Source organism: Coptis chinensis, chromosome 6 (genome assembly GCF_015680905.1).
Source record: "Coptis chinensis isolate HL-2020 chromosome 6, ASM1568090v1, whole genome shotgun sequence".
NCBI lineage: Eukaryota > Viridiplantae > Streptophyta > Magnoliopsida > Ranunculales > Ranunculaceae > Coptis > Coptis chinensis.
In genome coordinates, this window is record NC_141461.1 from 23112373 (window position 1) to 23118380 (window position 6008).

General features: G+C 36.6%; 1 pseudogene across 1 annotated transcript; it reads left to right on the plus strand.

The window, feature by feature from the left end:
• Positions 1–3174: 3174 nt before the first annotated feature.
• On the plus strand, positions 3175–5727 carry LOC147492163 (subtilisin-like protease SBT3 pseudogene; annotated as a pseudogene). Its single transcript, XR_015198476.1, has one exon. The product of XR_015198476.1 is annotated as a subtilisin-like protease SBT3 pseudogene (transcript).
• Positions 5728–6008: the final 281 nt, after the last annotated feature.

Below are 6008 nucleotides of genomic sequence, written 5' to 3' on the forward strand. Positions count from 1 at the left end.
TCTATTTTCCACACCTGGAGGCAGTTAGAGCTGAAATCACCTCAACAATGGAAGAGCTCCTAAACAGGCATGTATCTAAGTATTGAAGATTCTTGTACTTTTTTGGTGCAGCGCGCGCTCATCCTATTGTTGTAAATAAACATCTTCAGGTCCAAAAGTCTTATTGTTCTACGCCCAAGTAGATACCCTTTGTGCCAGGCCTTCCTCATGAACTTAGAAATCCTAATCTAATTTTTCCTTTTCATTTTTCCTTTTTAACAAATGTGTTTATGGTTTGATGAAAATAACGGAGCTGATATCAGCATTGAGCCAAACTTTGCTACTACTGAACTTACTAGTCTTTTGACGGGCATATCAGTTGTCTGTCGACCTTAAGAATTTGTGAGTGCAAACTTCATCATGGAATAAAGACTACACAAAGTGCAGTGGTCCTTAATATCTTATAATTGACAGCATTGGGGTCGTTGGAGGTGAGATGTGACTTAGTAGTGGTTTGTTTTTTTTAGTTTTCAGCATTCAGTGTCGCTGAATTGTTAGTTTTTACTTTTTATCACTAAACCTTTCAAATCAAAAAGTTGTTTGTTTTTTATTTGACTTTAGCGTCAAGTGTCAATAAAATCCTATACTACCCTTTTCTCTTTCGGCTTCAAGCGAAGAACTCATTCACCAAAAAAAAAAAGGCAAAAAACTCAAGAATCCATCTGTTTTTGTTACCTCGCCATCAATTATTGACGAACCCATCCTCTTCATTTAACTTTAACTTCTTAAATTTTTGTCTAGTAATTTGAGATGGAGTATGAGGTTTTTTGATCCAGGTTGAAAGAGATGGAGTGTGGGGTTTTTATGAGACGATGGGTAATGGGTTTGTTTGTAAAAATAAGACTTTGATGTCTTACTTGACATCCTTATCCAATGCTCACTTTCATATATGGTGCCACAACTAAACAATGTGCTGATGTGCAAATATATTATACTTAAATTGTATTTTCTTATTTAAAATGTGAGTTTTTATTTTATAATATCCTATATACTTAAAATTCGTATGTAAGAAAAAAAAATTGATGACATTAATTATTGCTTTTATATATTACTATACATTTTTAACAATATTAGTTTGCACTATTTAGTCCAACTTTTTATTTTTATTATTCATAAAACAATTTTTTAAAATGTTGACAATAATATATTATTTTCAAACAAAATATAAAGATTATGTTAGTAAAAAAAAAAAAAAAAATAATTCCAAAGGGCAAAATGGTCCAAATAACTTATATTCAACATTTAGCACAAAAAAACAAACAAACAAACAAAGCTTTAGGGGTGTTTGGATCCTATTTATTTATTGCCAAAAAGTGTTTATTAGTGAAAAAATATTTTTTGAAAAAATAAATGTGTTTGGTCTCTATTTAAAAAAAAAAGATAGTTTTTCATCCAAAAAACACGTTTTGGTCCCAAAAACTTGTTTTATGATAATTAGGTAAAATTTGTTTTTCAGTTAAAAAATTGTTTTTCTTTGAAGGAAACATTTTGGGTGCTCAAGGCAAATGAACACTCTCGATCTGATTTGATAAAATAGCTTTTAAGAAAAATCACAACCAAACATGTTTATTGAAAAACTGTTTTTAGAATAAATATTTTTCATAAAAATGCTTTTTAAGAAAAAATAATTTTTTGAAAAAATGATAACCAAAACCCACTTAGAGTTCAGCATTCACGATCCCTTATTATTCTATTTAAGGATTACAGCTGGAAAAATGATCCCCATAACATCTTAATCCTTAAACTCAAACTGCCACAGTAAATGTACGAGCTTAACGATTTGAGAAGAAATATACAAATGTTAGTGTTGACTTTAATCTCTACATGTGATTGACATTGATGTTTAGACATTAGTTCATAGGCTATTTTTGTTGTTATATTGTTGAAGATATGTGAAAGCAAGGAGACCTGCTATAGAGATTTATCAAGAAACCACCAAGTCCCCTTTCTAAAGGGCTGTCAAGATTCAGAGTGGCGCACACGCACCATGTCGAAGGGGATGGGGATTTTTTTTCCTTGTACCCTCAGCTTCTTATCCATATCTTGAGGAAATTAAAACTTCTATTTGTGTATGGTCTAAACAGTTTATCTTAGCAACAATTTCATATCAGTCACACACCTTGGTTGAGACCATTTTGGTGATAAGGAATGGACTCCACTTAGGCCGCCCTGTAGAAGTCACAGACTCACAGGAACATGTTTTCTCGTCTTATATAACAAAAAGGGAAAAGGGTACGGTAGAAAGGGAGCCCTTGTGACTTGTGAGCATTTATGGAGGTTTCTCACTAGTGGATTTCGGAATTTGTGTTCTTAGAATAGATCAAATATTTATACAATGAGAAGTATGCTGTACTGGTGCAAATCTTCCAAATTTGCTACTATAGATTTGAAATAGAATGAGAATTCACCGAATTTTCTGCAACATTCACAAAGTTGTGATTGTCAGTCTATGCCCCATGGTGAGAATGCATATGGGATGGTCCATAACTAACACTGATTCATGAATGGGGCAAAACTATATTGGCACTTGCTAGATGTGCTTTCCAACAAAAGTATGTGAAAGTCAATTATCCCTTAATCTAAGGCCCCATTATTTGCCAGTCAGGGGATGTTCTTCACATTTAAATTTGTAGTCACTATCAAATATTGATGAAGAATAATGAAAACTATAAAAAAAAAAAAAAAAAAAAAATGAAGAATAATGAATCAGTAAAACCTTCATAAATGTATCAGAATATGCGCTTTTTAATAAGAGCTTTTTTTTCTCGTTAATGTCTTCACGTGGTTTGATAGAATTCCAATAGGTTTATCAGAAGAATAAATAGTAAAAACCAAAATCAGTATGTATATTTATTTTTTTATTTTGGTAATTAAGCAAAACATTCAATAAAACTCTAGATATTGAATGGAAAATGATTACATGAAGAATGTCAATCCAATTAACACTAAATAGATGCATCTATTTTCATTTTCTTAATCTCAAGTTTAAGTTTTGTTTCGATTTCCCTCTATTGGATAGAGGTTTATCAGTGAACCTTGTTGCACGGTTTGACCTCAATCACAGGCATGCATCATAGAGATGGAGGGACCTTTTCCAAGCCTCCACAGAAAGAAATGGACAAGTTGACAAAGTTAGCATTCTTTAGTTAGCACCCATGCCTTTGGCTTCTTTATAAATACAGTTATACAACATATTTATGCAACTCACAAGTTACGTCCCTCTTCACACACTGTTTCATTCATGGCAAGTCCAACACCCTTATATCTGTGGCTCTGCCTAATTACTGTATTCCAATTGAACTCCATTTGGTCACAAACACACACATATATCATTCACATGGACTTATCAGCTATGCCGGAGTCCATCTCTGACCACCATAGTTGGTATGCCCAAACCCTTTCATCCGTATCAGATGTCCATCAAACTAGTCCCTCCTCCTCGAAGCTTCTCTACACTTATAGTAATGCCATTCATGGTTTTAGTGCCAGACTTTCTTCATCGGAGTTACTATCTCTAGAAAACTCACTTGGCTATATTTCTTCTACTCAAGATGTAATGGTTACAATTGACACGACTCACACATCCGAATTTTTACACTTAAATACTATCTCTGGTGCATGGCCTGTATCAAACTATGGTGAGGATATCATAATTGGATTGGTTGACACTGGAATTTGGCCGGAGAGTGACAGTTATAAAGATGATGGTATGAGTGAAGTTCCATCAAGATGGAAAGGAGAGTGTGAGACTGGAACAGCCTTCAGTTCATCCTTGTGCAACAAGAAGCTCATTGGAGCTCGGTACTTCAACAAGGGTCTGGTCGCTAACAAGCCAAATATGACCATATCGATGAATTCTACTCGTGATATTGATGGTCATGGGACGCATACTTCTTCCACTGCCGCAGGTCGTTACGTCAAAGGGGTATCGTACTTCGATTATGCTACTGGGACTGCTGTAGGAATGGCGCCTCAGGCACGAGTGGCCATGTACAAGGCCCTCTGGGAGGAGGGCTCTTATACATCAGATATCCTAGCTGCAATTGACCAAGCAATTGATGATGGAGTGGATGTCATGTCCTTATCCCTTGGGCTGGATGGGGTTCCCTTATATCAGGACCCTGTTGCCATAGCAACATTTGCAGCAATGGAGAAGGGCATTTTTGTAGCTACTTCAGCAGGAAACGAAGGACCTTGGTATGGCGTCCTCCACAATGGCATACCATGGGTGCTAACGGTAGCCGCCGGTACTGTCGACCGTGAATTTGAGGGAATTGTTACTCTTGAGAATGGAGAAACAATTCTTGGCGCATCTTTGTTCCCTGGAAATTCATCGCTAACTCGACTGCCCATAGTGCTAATGGACTCGTGCAATAGTTCAAAGGCTATAAAGAAGATCGGCAGCAAGATTGTTGTGTGTGTAGACACCGATGAATCAGTAGGCTTTCAAGTCAATAACGTTAAAGCTGCTCAAGTAAGTGGGGGCCTCTTCATATCCAACAGCTCTAGGCTAAATTTCTTTATTGGAACCTCTTTTCCGTCAGTTTTCCTCACTCTTGAAAATGGCCAAATTATGCTAGACTACATTAAGAACGCCTCAGACCCGAGCGCAAGTATGGAATTTAAAAAGACACAACTTGGAACAAAACCAGCACCAAGGGTAGCTCATTATAGCTCTAGAGGTCCATCTTCAAGCTGTCCTAAGGTTCTGAAACCCGATCTTATGGCTCCAGGAACATTTGTCCTAGCAGCTTGGCCACAAACTACTCCAGTAACAGACCTCGGATCACATTCATTATATAGCAATTACAATCTTTTATCAGGGACATCCATGTCTTGCCCACATACGGCGGGACTAGCAGCACTTACTAAAGCAGCACATCCCGAATGGAGTCCAGCTGCTATTCGGTCTGCTATGATGACCACAGCCGATGCATTGGATAACACTGACGACACCATCAAAGACATTGGGGACAATTACCGTGCCGCAAGTCCTCTAGCTATGGGAGCTGGTCATGTTAACCCTAACAATGCACTAGAACCTGGACTAATTTACGATGCAAATGCAGAAGACTATGTTAACCTCCTTTGTTCCTTAAATTACACCATGAAGCAAATTCAAACAATTACTAGGACCTCTACTTATAATTGTTTGAACAGTTCATCTGACCTGAACTACCCTTCTTTCATTGCCTTCTTCAATGAAAATGTTACATCCTCAGATACTAAAATTGTGAAATTTCGAAGGACGGTGACTAATGTGGGGGGTGACACGTCGACTTATACTGTTACATTGACACCCTTGGATGGGTTTAAGGTAACTGTCATGCCAGACACGTTAAAGTTCACAGAGAAGAATCAGAAGTTAAGTTACACAGTTACTATTGAAGGCCCAAGAATGATGAAAGAGACTGTGGTTCATGGTGCTCTTACTTGGAAGGATATTGAAGGCAAATATGTGGTTAGGAGCCCCATCGTGGCAACTAGACTTGATTCAGTGCCATTATCCAGTAAGAGATATGTTTAGAGACATGTTTAGTCTATTTTCATTAAACTTGAGCTTTAATTTGTTGCTCAATTAAGGATACTGATTTCCATAATTCCATCTGTTGGAATGATGTGTTTGCATGTAGTAATCACGACTTATACGTACATCAAGGAAATAAAGAAGTTCGCTTAACAAAGAAATTGGTTTGTCATGTACAAAAAGCATCAGTAGTGCAAATGTGCAATACTTCTTTTTTCCCCCTGTAATGAGTGTAGTTTCTGTCCAACGCATTACCACAAGGGACCAGTGGTAACATGGTTTTTCGTAAGATAAGTGGAATAGTGGATGCAAAATGTGAATTGATTAGATTGAGACATGGATTTTGGATTCTGCGTATTGGTGAAATATACGGTAAATATAAACTCTTTACAAATAAGTTAATATTTCAAATTCAGATGATTCAATAAAATCTATTAATTAG